Below are 14,588 nucleotides of genomic sequence, written 5' to 3'. Positions count from 1 at the left end.
CTTTTTCTCCCTGGTTTCTGCACATCCCAGGGTGGGGACAGGACTCAGTGATGAGCAGAGGGCCACTGGAATTCCTGCACTGACCTGGAAGGGAGAAGCACCCATTACCCATGTCTTCCTCATTATCAGGTGTGGAGCTTGTGTGTGATGGCCAGAGCCCCTACTGCTGTAGGCCAGGAGGTGGTTGCAGCGGGAGCTGTGGGAGGCAGTAGGAAGGTGCTAGGAATCCAGGGTTGACTCTCTCTGACCACACAGGGTGCCTCAGTCATTTCTGGACACATACAAACTCCTGTCTCCCACCCTGACGTCTCACTCCTCTGAGCTACCCTAAGCTCACCCGTCTGTAATGTGCCTACATGTACCCTATGTTCTGTACTGAGAGAGGCAAGTTGCATTAAAAACCTCAAAAACTGTAGGTAAAAGGGCCCCTCTCCTGTTTTGTATCCAAGTGTCTTCCCCAAACTTCACTTGAATTTGGAAGAGCAACCTGCACGGAGCCCCCAGGCCGTCGCAACATCACAAAGTCCTGTGTCACTGTAGGCACCCTGGGCAAGGGAGCAGCCCAGGATGTGCAAGGGTGCACACCCCATGGTTGAGAGTGGGCCCCCCCCACCTCCTGATCACTCCCTGACAGACACCAGAAACTGTGCCTGCGCAGAATCTGCACCAATGTCATAGGTTGTCCTCATGGACTCCACCAACTGTGACTGCTAAGAGTCCAGGCCAGGATCACAGGTCGTCCTCACAGAAACAACTGGCCCTGCTCAGAGTCCACGCCCAGGTCACAGGTCATCTGAAATTCAAATTCACACCACAATGACATACCCACTCACACACGCTTCAAAGGATATTTTTAAAAAAAATTAAAGATATCTGTTGGCAAGAATACAGAAAACCTGGATACCGTTAAACACTGCTTGTAGAAATATAAAATGGTACAGGCTGTGTAAACTAGTTGAATCTTCCCTCAAAAATTTACATGCAGAATTACCATAGCTCAACAATTCCATTCCAAGGTACATACTCCAAAGATTAGAAAACAAGTGTTCAAACAAGAACTTATACATGAATATTTATAGCAGCCCTGTTCACAATAGCTGAAAGGTGCAAACAACCCAAACGTCCGTCAACAGATGGATGGATAAGCAAAATTAGGTATATCATAACCTGATATATTATTCAGCCATAAAAAGGAAAGAGAAAACTGAAATGGAGTAGTTGTTATGGAACACAATATGGCAGTACCTCAAAAATTAAGCATGGAATTCACTTACAACACAGTGATTCCACTTCTGGGTATATACTGAAAAGAACTGAAAACAGGGACTTGAACACCCACGTTCATGGCAGCATTATTCACTGTGCCAAAAGGTGGAAGCAATACAAGTGTCCACTGACAGATCAGTAGAAAAATAAAATGTGGTCCATCCATCACAATGAAATATAACTCAGCCTTAAAAATGAGGAAATTCTGACTTACGTAATGACATCGTGCTGAGTGAAACAACCCAGGCACACAACGACAAATAGAGTATGCTCTACTTATGAGGTAGCTGGAGTAGTTTCCAGGGGCTTGGGAAAGAGAAAATACAAAGTGGGTGTTTAATGAGTACAGGGTTCCACTTGGGGCAGATGAAAGAAATTCTGGAGATGGATGGTGGTGATGGTTATGCAACAATGTGCATGTGGTTTATGCCACTAAAGTGTGCACTTAAGAATGGTGAATGCTAGGCCAGGCGTGGTGGCTCATGTCTGTAATCCTAGCCCTCTGGGAGGCCGAGGCGGGTGGATCGCTTGAGGTCAGGAGTTTGAGACCAGCCTGAGCACGACCCCATCTCTACTATAAATAGAAATAAAAATTATCTGAACAACTAAAAATATATATAGAAAAAATTAGCCGGGCATGATGGCGCATGCCCGTAGTGCCAGCTACTCGGGAGACTGAGGCAATAGGATCTCTTAAGCCCAGGAGTTTGAGGTTGCTATGAGCTAGGGTGATGCCATGGCACTCACTCTAGCCCGGGCAACAAAGCGAAACTCTGTCTCAAAAAAAAAAAAAAAAAAAAAAAGAATGATGAATGCTGTATGTATTTAATCATACAGAAAAAAGGAATGAAGTGCTGATGTATATCACAACATGGAGGAACCTTGAAAATGTCCTAAGTGAAAGAAATCAGACACAAAAGGTGACATATTATATGAATCATTTGTATGAAATGTCCAGAACAGGCAAATCCACGGCGATGAAAAATAGATTAGTGCTTGCCAGGGACTTGGGGGACAGGGAAACGTAAGTGACTTCGTAACGGGCTTTGAGTTTCCTTCAGCGGAAGAAAAAAAAATTGGAACTATTAATAAATACATGGTTGCACAACACGGGCAATGTATGACACTCCATTGAATTATATATTCACAAGTGGTAAAAATGGTAAAATTTTAAAAGGTCCTTTCAAATATTTATATACATTGTCATAATATGGACTAGGACTTTATCATTTAACTATATCGATTGGTGATGTAAACATAAGTGTGCAAACTTGAGATACCTTGCAACTGGTGTGCACGCACATGCGCACACACACAGCTAGAGAATTACAGTAAGGTAATATGTGGTTCAGTAAACTCTTATGAAGTTTCCATGATCAACTGGGCCATTTGCCTTTCCTTTGGCAGTGAGATTTAATTTTTCTATACTGGTTATCCCAAATACGAACTCTGAGTTTAGCTACTATTTCCTTGGTATATATATAAATCGAGGGTGATTCTTACATATGATATATCAAATAATAATTTTTTGGGGGGTGGCCGGGAGCGGTGGCTCATGCCTATAACCCTAGCACTCTGGGAGGCCGAGGTGGGTGGATCATTTGAACTCAGGAGTTCGAGACCAGCCTGAGCAAGAGCGAGACCCCATCTCAACTAAAAACAGAAAGAGACGAGCTGGACAACTAAAAATATATAGAAAAAATTAGCCGGGTATGTTATCGCATGCCTGTAGTCCCAGATACTTGGGAGGCTGAGGCAGAAGGACGGCTTGAGCCCAGGAGTTTGACGTTGATGTGAGCTAGGCTGATGCCATGGCACTCCAGCCCGGGCAACACAGTGAGACTCTGTCTCAAAAGAATGAAAGAAAAAGAGAAATTTTTTTGTCTTTTGAAAAATCACATCATCCACTTTTTCTACTGTTAGATATTACAAACTGCTGTGACTTTAAGGGTCTAGCTGAGGAAAGCCTTAGAAAATTTGCTAAGGGTGTCCACTGTGTGGACAGGTTGACGGAACATGAATAAAAGCCCCGAGACACCAAAAGCCTTCTGTGCACCTAAAAATGAAAGCAGAGTAGACTGCAGGCAGCTGGGGTAGACTGCATGGGAGAGGGTAGCAGGCAGGACCGCCCAGGGTCTGCAGGCCATGGCAGTCCTGTGCTGCTCAGGAGGAAGCGCTGCCCACACCCACCTTGGAGTCATCTCTGCTCTTTAGATCTGCCAAGGCTGGGAAACTGAGGGACAGTCTCAGAAACAGTTCCAGAAAAAGAAAACTGGAACCGAACGGAAAGACACATTTTTTTCCCAGTTGGGGATGGCGGTGAAGCGGGCCTGGTGGATTGGATTGTCAGGGAGAAAGGTGTATTTCCTGATTCGGGGTTAACGGTGATGGCCTGGGAGCGTGTGGCTGCTGCAGAACACACAGTAAAACACACAGGAGTACTTACCGTGAAGTAGCAGACCTCACACAGCAATGACGCTGGAGACTCTGAAGGCGGGACACAGAGGACTTTCCGCTGCGATGGCACATTCCCTGGAAGGAGGAAATTACTGTAAGGAAACTACGTTTGTGAACAACCACCTGAACACCCTGGCAGTGAAACAGAGTTGACAACGAACTCCCTCACAGAGGCTCAGCCAGACCCACATCCAGCTCAAAATCTTATACCCAATTAGGGTGGAGAGGCCACCGCATGGACGTCACACCCGTGGCCACCACGTCCTGGGCCTGGGGGACCTCAGTGTGGTGGAAACTCTGGGTACCCCATTTCCAAATGTCCACACGGAGCCCCTCCCGCGTCTCTGAGGACTGGCCCGGCTGAAGACAGGAAGGCGGTGCCCTTGGGGCTCATACAGGAAGGTTGAACTCACCCTCGGGGCCTCACGTCTGAGTGAGGACAAAGAGGTCACACTCGCTCTGGTTTGAGGCCTGGCCGGCAGGCGGCACAAAAACAGCTCCTGTGGGGCGACGCTAACATGGCGGCACTGTGTCCTCTCACGCCAGGTGCAACACCCCGTGCAAAGCCGCAAAGCCGCAGGGCATGACGGGCACTCCACCCCCTGCCAGCCCGCCCAGGCACAGAAGCCCTTAGTGCTCATGGGGCGGGGCCTACAGTGGGGAGCACTCCCTCCTGGCCTTGCTGGGGAACCAGTTAAATTCCGAGTCCAGCGTCTTCGGAGCCAGGATCTGGAAATTCAAACTCAGATGGGTTCATTGTCCTGTGTCTTTCAGAAAAACTGTGAGGGAGGGAACAATTAAGAGGAAAACATATGGAATGAAATAAGTGTAAATATAAACTTTACAACTGATATTAAAATTCATTCAAAATCATCCTCAGACTTCAACTACAATGCAAAACTTTAAAGATTCGGGAAAGAAACACAGAAGAAAATTTACGTGGCCTTGGGTTTGGTGATGGGTTTTAACACACAACAACAAAAAAATCTCATCCACAACAGAAAAAATAATACCATGGCTGTGATAACGTTCAATATTTATACTCTGTGAAAGACCAAGTTCAGAGAATAAAAAGACAAACCACAGAATGATAAGAAATATGTGCAAAATACATACCGGAGGAATAATTCATATTCTACATATAAAAAGAATTCTTAAAACTCAGCAATAAGAAGACAAACACCCTAATTACAAAGGGGTACAGATCTCAACACACACCTGACCAAAGAAGATACATAGATGGCAAATAATCATAAAAGACGATGCTCAGCATCATATATCGTTAGGAAACAGCAGATTACAGCAGCAATGAGATACCACAGCACGCCTCCTAGAATGACTAAACTCTTTAAAAAAAAAAAAAAAGGACAAACCATTGCTGGAGGAAAGGCAGGAATTCTCATTCATTGCTGGTAGAATGCATAATGGTACACAGTCACTTTGGAAGCCAGCGTAGAAGACTAGAATATGCCACCCCAAGATATAGCTCTTTTTCTTGTTGTTATTGTTTTGGACAGGGTCTCTGTCACCCAGGCGGGAGTGCAGTGGCATGAACACAGATCACTGCCGCCTTGAACTTCTAGGCTGAAGCGATCCTCAGCCTCCCAAGTAGCTGGGACTACAAGCATGAGCCACCACTGTCAAATAATTTTTTATGTGTGTGTACAGATGGGTCCTTGTTGTATTGCCCCGGCTGGTCTTGAACTCCTGGGCTCCAGGGAGCCTCCTGCCTTGGCCTCCCAAAATGTTGGGATCATAGGCATGAGCCAACATGCCCCGCCCAACGTAAAGATTATTTTGAGCTGATAATTTTGAAACACTGCAGACCCAGGAGAAGCTCTGAAAACAGGCCAGAAGTTACCTTTTTGTCCGGGAAATTTACGTCTGTGAAGGAGACCTATTTCCATTTGTAAAGGTGTCTCCCTCTCATATCAAGAAGAGAAGGATGACTATATCATGAGGGATTCTTAGCAATGCGGAAGGGTACCACTTAAATCTGAACAACAATGCTTGCTCTTGCTTACCTTGCTTTTCCTGTGGGCTGTCTCAGGTTCCCAAATCCCTGGGTGTCACTGTCCTAGAAACCAGGGATCATCTGTGGAATATTCCAGGTTCCCTTAATTCCTGGGGGTGACTTGCCTACATACCAGGGCTCATCTGTGGGCTGTCTCAGGTTCCCTACATCCCAGTTGGTGACTGGCATACAGACTAGGGCTCATCTGTGGGATGTCCCAAATTCCCTATATCCCAAGGGTGACTGGCGAACAGACCAGGGCTCACCTGTCGGATGTCCCAGATTCTCTAAATTTCAGGGGGGCACTGGCCTACAAACCAAGGCTCAACTGTGGGAAGTCCCAGGTTCCCTAAATCCCTGGGGGGACTGGCCTACACAGCAGGGCTCATCTGTGGGATGTCCCAGGTTCTCTAAATCACAGGGGGAGATGGGCCTACAGACCAAGGCCCAACTGTGGAACATCCCAGGATCCCTAAATCCCTGGGGGCATGGATCTACAGACCAGGAATCATATCTAGGCTTTCCTGGGTTCCCTAAATCCCTGGGGGAGTCTGGCCTAAGGAGCAGGGATTAACTGTGGGATGTCCCAGCTTCCCTAAATCCCTGGGGGGACTGGCCTACAGACTAGGGATTAACTATGGGATTTCTCAGCTTCCCTAAATCCCTGCGGGGTCTGGCCTAGAGACCAAGGCTCATCTGTGGGATGTCCCAGGTTCCCTAAATCCCTGAGGGGAGGGGACTGGCCTACAGACCAGGGCTCCTCTGTGGGCTGTTCCAGGTTCCCAAATCCCTGGGGAGCACTGGCTTACAGACCAGGGTCCATCTATGGAATGTTCCAGGTTACCTTAATTCCTGAAGGGGACTGTTGTACATACCAGGGCTCATCTGTGCACTGTCCCATGTTCCCTACATCCCAGGTTGGTGACTGGCCTACAGACCGGGGCTCATCTGTGGGATGTCCCAGGTTCCCTAAATCCCAGGGAGGACTGGCCTCCAGACCAGGGCTCATCTGTGGACTGTCCCACGTTCCCTAAATCCTTGGGGGGGGGGACTCACATGCACATCGGAGCTCATCTGTTGACTGTCCCAGGTTCCCTGAATCCCTGGGGGGACTGTCCATATTCCAGGGCTCATTTTTGGGATGTCTCAGGTTCCCTAAATCACTGGGGGGACTGGCCTGTAGACCAGGGCTCATCTGTGGGCTGTACCAGGTTCCCTGAATCCCTAGGAGGTGTAGCCTACAGACCACAGCTCATCTGTGGCTTGTCCCAGGCTCCCTAAATCCCTTGGTAGACTGGCCTACAGACTGGGGCTCATCTGTTGGGTTGTCCCAGATTCCCTAAATCCCTGGGGGGACAGGCCTGCAGACCAGGGCTCATTTGTATGATATCCCAGGTTCCCTAAATCCCAGGTGGGAGTGGCCTACACACAACAGATCATCTGGTGGCTCTCCAGGAGTCCCAATGGGCTGGCGGCTGTGACAGCCGCTTAGCTTACCTTGATGCATGTCTTTCTTCTTTTTCTGTAAGAGACCAGGAACTCACTGGGCTGGGCATCTAAAAAAGCTTTTTCTCCCAGGCTCCTGCACATCCCAGGGTGGGTACAGGACTAAGTGGTGAGCAGGGGGCCACTGGAATTCCTGGGCAGATCTGGAAGGGAGGAGCAGCCATTCTCCATCTCTTCCTCGCAGTCAGGTGTGGAGCATGTGTGTGATGGCTGGAATCTGCTGCTGTGGGCCAGGAGGCGGTTCCTGCGGGAGCTGTAGGTGACAGGAGGAAGGTGGTAGGACACCAGGGTTGGCTCTCTCTGCCCACACCGTGTGCCTCAGTCATTTCTGGACACATCCAGGCTCCTGTCTCCCACCCTGAAGTCTCCTATGAGCTCCCCATGAGCTCGCCCATGTGTAATGTGGGTACATCTATCCTATGTGCTGTACTGAGGGGAGTGAGTTGCGTTAAAAACCTCAAAAACTGTAGGTAAAAGGGCTCCTCTCCTGTTTTGTATCCAAGTGTTTTCCCCAAACTTCACTTGAATTCAGAAGAGCAACCTGCAGGCAGCCCCAGGCCCCTCCCCACCTCACACAGTCTTGTGTCAGTGTAGGGGCCCTGGGCAAGGGAGCCGCCTGGGATGTGCAAGGGGTGTGCACCCCACTGGCTGGGAGTGGGGCTCTCTGCCTCCTGGTCACTCCCTCTGGGCCACCCCCCCTCCCTACAGCTTCCACACCTCCTTTAACCCCCACCTCCGGCCCTCCCTAGAGCTCCTCCCTACCCCACACACCTGGTCTCCTCCTACTCCCTGTCCAGTCACTCCCTCCTGCCCACCCCCTCCCTACCGCTTCCCCGCCTCCCAGAACCCCCACCTCCAGCTCTCCCTACAGCTCTGCCACACCCTGCCCACCTTGTGCCCCGGGCCCCTACCCAGTCAGTCCCTGCGGGCCATCCCCCACCACCACGCACAGCTGGCCACTCCTGCCCTGCCTAGCCACCCCCTCCAGGACCCCTTGCCGCCCCCTCCCTTCCGACCGCTGTGCCGAAATCCGTGTCACCCTGGGCCCGCCCAGTCACTCCCTCCCCGCCACCCCCGCAGCCCTCCTTACTGTCCCAGCCCTCATCGCTGCCGGCCCCCTGGCCACTCTCCTTTCCTCCCTACGTTCTTTCTGTGCATCCCCGGAGCCTTGGCTGCAGGGCCCCGCCACCCATCCGCCGTTCGGCTCTCTTCCTCAACCCTCGGTGGTTTCCGTTCATCCTCGGCCCTCTCCGTCCTAACTCGGTCCTCCCTGAGGCCTTTTGGCTCTCTTCGCCAAACTTCTTCGGCCCTTCCCGTGGTCCCCGGCCTTTGTCGCCAACTTTCGGCTCTTTCCGTCACCCGCGGGGTGCACTGTCCCGATCCTGGGACTTGTGCAGGCCCTGCGGTTTCTTGGCGGTCTTGGAGGCAATGGCACCTTCTGGAAGAGTCTTCCTGTTGTCTACACTGCAGGGGTTTTGCGTCTAGATCCAGTTGCTCCTTGCACAAAGATCCAATGATTGAGACCAGGGTTGCCAAGGAAGGCAGGAATTTTTAATTGGAGAGACATGGAGAAAAGCAGCTGCTCAAATCCATCCTCCGCTAGCGGAGCTCTCAGGCTTTCAGGGAGGGGCTGCGAGCCCCCGAGAAGTGGGGGGGGTCGGTGATTCCCGGGGCGGGTGGGAGGGGCGTGGAGAGTCCCGGGGCGGGTGGGAGGGGCGTGGAGAGTCCCGGGGCGGGTGGGAGGGGGGGTGGCGAGTCCGGGGGCAGGTGGGAGGGGGCGTGGCGAGTCCCGGGGCGGGTGTCAGGGGGGGTGGCGAGTCCGGGGGCAGGTGGGAGGGGGCTGGCAAGTACCCGGGCAGGTGGGGGTGGGGGTGGCGAGTCCAGGGGCAGGAACTCTGCCGCCTGCAGTCCTAGTTACCTGGGAGGCTGAGGCGGGAGGATCGCTGGAGCCCAGGACTTCTGGACTGTGGTGCACTGTGCCCATCAGGTGTGCTAAGTTCGGTATCAACATGGTGACCTCTCCGGAGCGGGGGACCACCAGGTTGGCTAAGGAGGAGTGAATCAGCTCAGGTCGGAAACGGAGCAGGTCAAAACTCCCTGGCTGATCAGAATCTCAAATCCTTTTTCTTGCAAAAAATCCATCTTTTCTGGGAAATTCCAAAGGTCCAAGAGTCAGTTAAGGGAGAGGATTACATTGGGGTAGCCAAAATTTGCTCAGTGAGGGGCAGGTACAGTCTCTGGTCACACAGGTGTGATTGTACCGATGGTGCTGCTCACCAAATGGACCCCTCCTGGCCACATGGATGCCCTAAAACATTCTGTGCAGAACCACTGTTGTTTCCCTGGGCCATATTTAGTCCAGAATCCTCTTTTCTAGACCCACACAGCCTAGCTGGCTTCTCTGGAATCTTCTAGGCATTGGAAGTGATGAAAACTACATAGAAGAGAGAAAAGAGACATTATGTCCTGTTTTCCCCTGGAGCAGTAGGTGCCAGGGGACCCTGGGGTCTGAAGTCACCCTTAGAGGCCTGGCGGGCAGCTCAGAGCCCACCTGTGAGCAGGGGTACGCGCCAGCTGAGACTCTGCCCTGTGTCGGGAGCCCCCCACTCCTGTTGGAAGCTGGGTTCTTGTGCAGATGGGGCGGAGATGGGGGGGAAGGTGGAGGGAAATCCCGGCAGGCCGCCAGGGCCTTTTCCCCTTTGTTTCCTGCACTGCAGTGTGTGTGTGTAGGGGCCCTGTCACCCTCCGTGGAAACTACACCCCCTCCCCATTGTCATGTGGGGGCTGAACCTAGAGACCGGCTGCCCCCCAGGTGGATGGGACATGGGGACATCTGCATGGGATATGCACACCGGGGGTGTGACGGTGGGGACCCACCCAGGCACTCGCCCTCTCCTGAGAGGATCTCTGTGCCCCCCACCTGCCCACTCCATGGTCAGCCTGTCGCCCTTGACGGTTTTTAGGGGAAAGAGACCTCTCCTGGGGGGCTATAGCCCTCACCCGCAGGGAGCCACTCCTGTGGTGGGTGGGGTGGATCTGCCCAGTGCTAAGTCCCTGGGGGCTTTTGGGGCGCCTGTGGCAGCATAAGCCCACCTCCAGCCCCCAGCCCAGAGGGACCCTCAGCCCCCAAGAGCCTCTGCTGCTTCAGGGGCTCATCCCAACAGGCCTGGGTGACTTGAGGAGCTGGGCCCAGCATACGCTGTTGGGCTGATGGGCGCGTGTGCACCCGGGATGCAGGCATGGGGCCAGCGGGGCCATCATGATGTGTGCAGATGTCCATTTGGGGCAGTGATGACCAGCAAGGGGATGCCCAGGGCCAAGGGTTGGGTGGATGGACTGCAGTCAGGGAGGGCTTCCCAGAGGCGGTGTCCAAAGTGCCCTGTGAAAGCTGTGCTGAGGAATGGCCTTACTAAGCCCCAGGGGCAAAGGCACATGGGACAGCCCAAAATGCGGTCCTCTGGCCAGAACAATGAGAAATGAGGCTACGGGCACCTCCCTGGGATCAGGCAGGGCCAACATGGGGAGAAAGCAGGAGAGGTGGCCCAGGCCCCCTGGGCAGGGCCTGGGGGTTCCAGGTGCCCCTGGAGGAACAGCTTCCCTTTGTCCTGGGCCAGGGCTATCCTACGAGCCCAGGGCCCCAGGGAAGCCGCAGCCCCCAGTCCTGGGCTAGTGGGGCCTCCCAGCTTGGCTCAGCACTAGAAGGGCCCATTTGCCAGTCTGTCTCCCCCCAGAACTCTGATGGCAGCACTGGGTCCCAACTCACTCCATCCCACCTGGCCAGGGACTCAGCGGCTGGGGGCCAGTCAGTGGGAGACAAGACAGAGCCCGTCCTGGGACGGCACTGACTGTCAGATGTTCTGGGGGCTGGACTTGCTTGGTGGTAGGGGCACTGTCTGGCCACCTGTCCTGGCTGGACCTCATGCTGTGGGACCACAGGAATGTGCTTCTGTCTCCACCTTGGTCAGGCCCACTGCCTGGGACCTCCCCCAGTGAGCCCTGTCTGCAGCCACAGAGCCTGAAGGATCAGTGTGACCCCGAGCTTCTGGCCAATGCACCCCAGGCTTGGGAGGGGGTTTCTGAGAGGGCTGGTAACTATCTTCATCACTGTCCCTGGTGCAGGCCTGTCCCCTGTGTCCTTCTGCCCCTGGAAGGCAAACACATAGATGCCCCTGTGGGGCACCTGGGTCTTGCGTCACCTTCTGTGGGCCTCCTGATGGGCAGGAGCACCTTGACACCCTCGGTCCCCACAGGTTTTCCACGTGGCCTATGTGCTCATCAAGTTTGTGAACTTGGGCAGTGGGGCTGCTGTGACCATGGCTTCTTGAGGTCTCGGTCACCAGCCCGGCCCTCATGCCCAACCCATGTGTGGGTCAGGACCATCTGTCTGAGGACCGAGAGGCAAAGAGGAATTCATCAGGTCACCCCCGACTTCTGGCACAGCTGGGTACAGAAGCTCGTGGTGGCAGGAATCTCGGTGCCATCTCCTGGCTCCCTCTGCACTGCCTTCATGTTTGACAGCTGCCTGTGGTGGTGACACAGGTCCCTGGTGGCTCCCAGCTGGCTTCCTCCCAGCTCAGCTGCCTGTGTCAGGAGAGCCGGGTCCTGGAACTCACTCACTGGCTGCCATTGGCCACCTGCCTCCCTGACGGGTCAGGTTGGCAGGATGGGGATGCTCCAGTTTGGCGGCCTGGTCACGTGTCCCCCAAAACTCCCTGGCCCGAGAGTGGAGGAGGGGCAGTTCTCTCACAGGCAGTCGGGGACTGGCCCAAGGAAGGACATGAAGACAGTCCTCCAAGGGGAGCGGGAGACACCTGCTCTCTAAACGTGTCCCAGGGAGAGGGGTGCAGGGGTGTGGGTGGTGAGCTGGTGCAGCTGTGTACGTCCAGCCTGGCCATCAGGGCAGGAGCTCCTCCCTCAGCAGGGTTCAGTGACCTCTTCCCCAAGTCCTGCTGGCTGGTGGAGCCTTGGCTGGGTGACCCGTCGAGGGTGCAGCATTCCCACCTCAAGATGAGGTGACCAGGCTCAGGCTCAGGTGACCGGTCCAAGAAGCAGCCTTCCAGGTGGTCAGGCTCAGGGAAGTCAGGGAGCCCAGGGGCCCCGCCTCTGGGCCTGTGGGCTTTTTTGGTGGCCTCAGCACTCCCTTTCTAACCCTTTTCTGCAGCCTCCAAGAGGGACTGCCTGGAGCGGTTTGGGCCGCGGTCACGTGGGATGACGACACCATCTGCACCACTGAGTACTCAGGCATCGTGCCATTGGAGAACAGTGAGGTGAGTCTGAGGACAGGGTGGTGGTGGGTTCTGCTGGTCTGCTCCTGGCGGCCACACCTGGCCTCACCGTCCATGCCTTCTGCAGATTGTGATGTCCCTGGTGAATGGGTGCCCAGGGGCCATGAACTACTACTCGCCGCTGCTGTGCAACTTCACTGAAGCCACCAACACCCGCCTACGTTTCCTGAGCACCAACACACTGCTGGGTCACCTCATGGGCAAGGCGCTGCAGGACCCCACAGTCATGCACCGGGTGATCCCACCCTGTCTAGCATGTGGGGCAGCCCCCGGTGGATGGGGGGGACCCGGCTCTGGGGGGCAGCTGGGACCTGAGGCCCTGGCACTCAGGGGCCTGCAGTGCAGTATTATTACGGCACCAAGGACATCAGCATCGGCAGCCGCTGCATCTGCCATGGCCACGTGGTTGTCTGCAATGCCAAGGTCCCTTCGGACCCTCTCAGGAAAGGCCGTTTCAGGTGAGGCCCTTTCAGCTGGGGCCACTCTCAGGTGAGGCTGCTGTCAGCTGGGGCCCCCTCAGGTGAAGTCCTTTTCAGGTGAGGCCCTGTCAGCTAGGTCCCTCCAGCTGAGGCCCTGTCAGGTGAGGCCCCTTTCAGTCGTTTTCAGGTAAGGCCCCTTCAACTTTGGCCGCTTTCAGGTGAGTCACCTCTCTGATGAGGCTCCTTTAGGTGAGGCCTCTCAGTGAGGCCTGCTCAGGTGAGGTCCTCTCATTAGCTACGTCAGCTGAGGCACTCACAGCTGAGGGCCCCTTTCAGGTGTGACACCTCTCAGTTGAGGCCCTTTTAAGCTGAGGCCCTTCCCAGGTGAGGCCCCTCTCAGTTGGGGACCCTGTCAGGTGATGTCCTTTTCAGCTGAGGGACGCTCTCAGCCGAGACCCTTTTCAGCTGAAGCCCTTTCAGCTGAGGGGCCTCTCAGGTGAGGGATCTCTGAGAAGAGGCCCCTTACAGGTGAGGCCCTTTCAGCTGAGGACCCCCCCCCAGTTGAGGCTCCTCTCAGGTGAGACCCACTCACCTGAGAACACTTTCAGTGCAGGTCCCTGTATGGTGAGTCCCCGTTAGGTGAGGCCCTTTCAGCTGAGGGTCCTTTCAGCAGAGGCCTCTTTTACATAAATCCCCTTTCTGATGAGACTCTTAAAGGTGATCCCCCTCCCAGGTGAGACCCCTCTTAGGTGGGGCCCTTTCAGCACAGGCCCCTCCCAGGGGCCTCCCCATTTTTCTGAAAGACACAGGACAGTGAGCCCATCTGAGTTTGAATTTCCAGATCCTGGCTCCGAAGATGCTGAACTTGGATTTTAACTGGTTCTCCAGCAAGGCCAGGAGGGAGTGCTCTCCACCGCCCCCCCCTCATGAGCACCGAGGGCTGCAGGGCCGGTGTGGGGTGGCAGGGGGCAGAGCGCCCGTCATGCCCCGCGGCTTTGTTTTTTTTTTTTGTTTTTTTTTTTTTTTTTTTTTGAGACAGAGTCTCACTTTGTTGCCCGGGCTAGAGTGAGTGCCGTGGTGTCAGCCTAGCTCACAGCAACCTCAAACTCCTGGGCTCAAGCGATCCTACTGCCTCAGCCTCCCGAGTAGCTGGGACTACAGGCATGAGCCACCATGCCCGGCTAATTTTTTTGTATATATATTTTTAGTTGGCCAGATAATTTCTTTCTATTTTTAGTAGAGACGGGATCTCACTCTTGCTCAGGCTGGTCTCGAACTCCTGACCTCGAGCGATCCACCCGCCTCGGCCTCCCAGAGTGCTAGGATTACAGGCGTGAGCCACCGCGCCCGGCCTTGCCCCGCGGCTTTGCATGCGGCGTTGCAGGTGGCGTGAGAGGACGCAGTGCCACCATGTTAGCGTTCCCAGTACGAGCCATCTGCGGCTTGCTGGCCAGGCCTCAGACCTGAAGCGAGTGCGACCTCCTTGTCCTCACTCAGACGTGAGGCCCCGAGGGTGAGTTCAACCTTCCTGTCCGAGCCCCACGGGCACCGCCTTTCTGTCCGCAGCCGCCTGCTGAGGGGAGGCCAGTCCTCAGAGACCCGGGAGGGGCTCCGTGTGGACATTTGGAAATGGGGAACCCA

The 14,588-nt window shown here is 54.3% G+C and overlaps 2 long non-coding RNA genes across 2 annotated transcripts; both read right to left on the bottom strand.

The window, feature by feature from the left end:
* Positions 1-6: 6 nt before the first annotated feature.
* Positions 7-4,457, bottom strand: LOC123637730. Its single transcript, XR_006735041.1, has 3 exons — positions 4,137-4,457; positions 3,713-3,798; positions 7-793 (listed from the first exon to the last, which is right to left on the bottom strand). It is a non-coding gene; the product is annotated as an uncharacterized LOC123637730 (long non-coding RNA).
* A 16-nt stretch (positions 4,458-4,473) lies between these two features.
* LOC123637732 lies at positions 4,474-7,964 on the bottom strand. The gene is made up of 3 exons (XR_006735042.1): positions 7,235-7,964; positions 5,748-5,818; positions 4,474-4,502 (listed from the first exon to the last, which is right to left on the bottom strand). It is a non-coding gene; the product is annotated as an uncharacterized LOC123637732 (long non-coding RNA).
* Positions 7,965-14,588: the final 6,624 nt, after the last annotated feature.

Source organism: Lemur catta, chromosome 5 (genome assembly GCF_020740605.2).
Source record: "Lemur catta isolate mLemCat1 chromosome 5, mLemCat1.pri, whole genome shotgun sequence".
Lineage (NCBI taxonomy): Eukaryota > Metazoa > Chordata > Mammalia > Primates > Lemuridae > Lemur > Lemur catta.
Note: the sequence above shows the minus strand (reverse complement) of the source record. Positions and strands in the feature narration are given on the sequence as shown.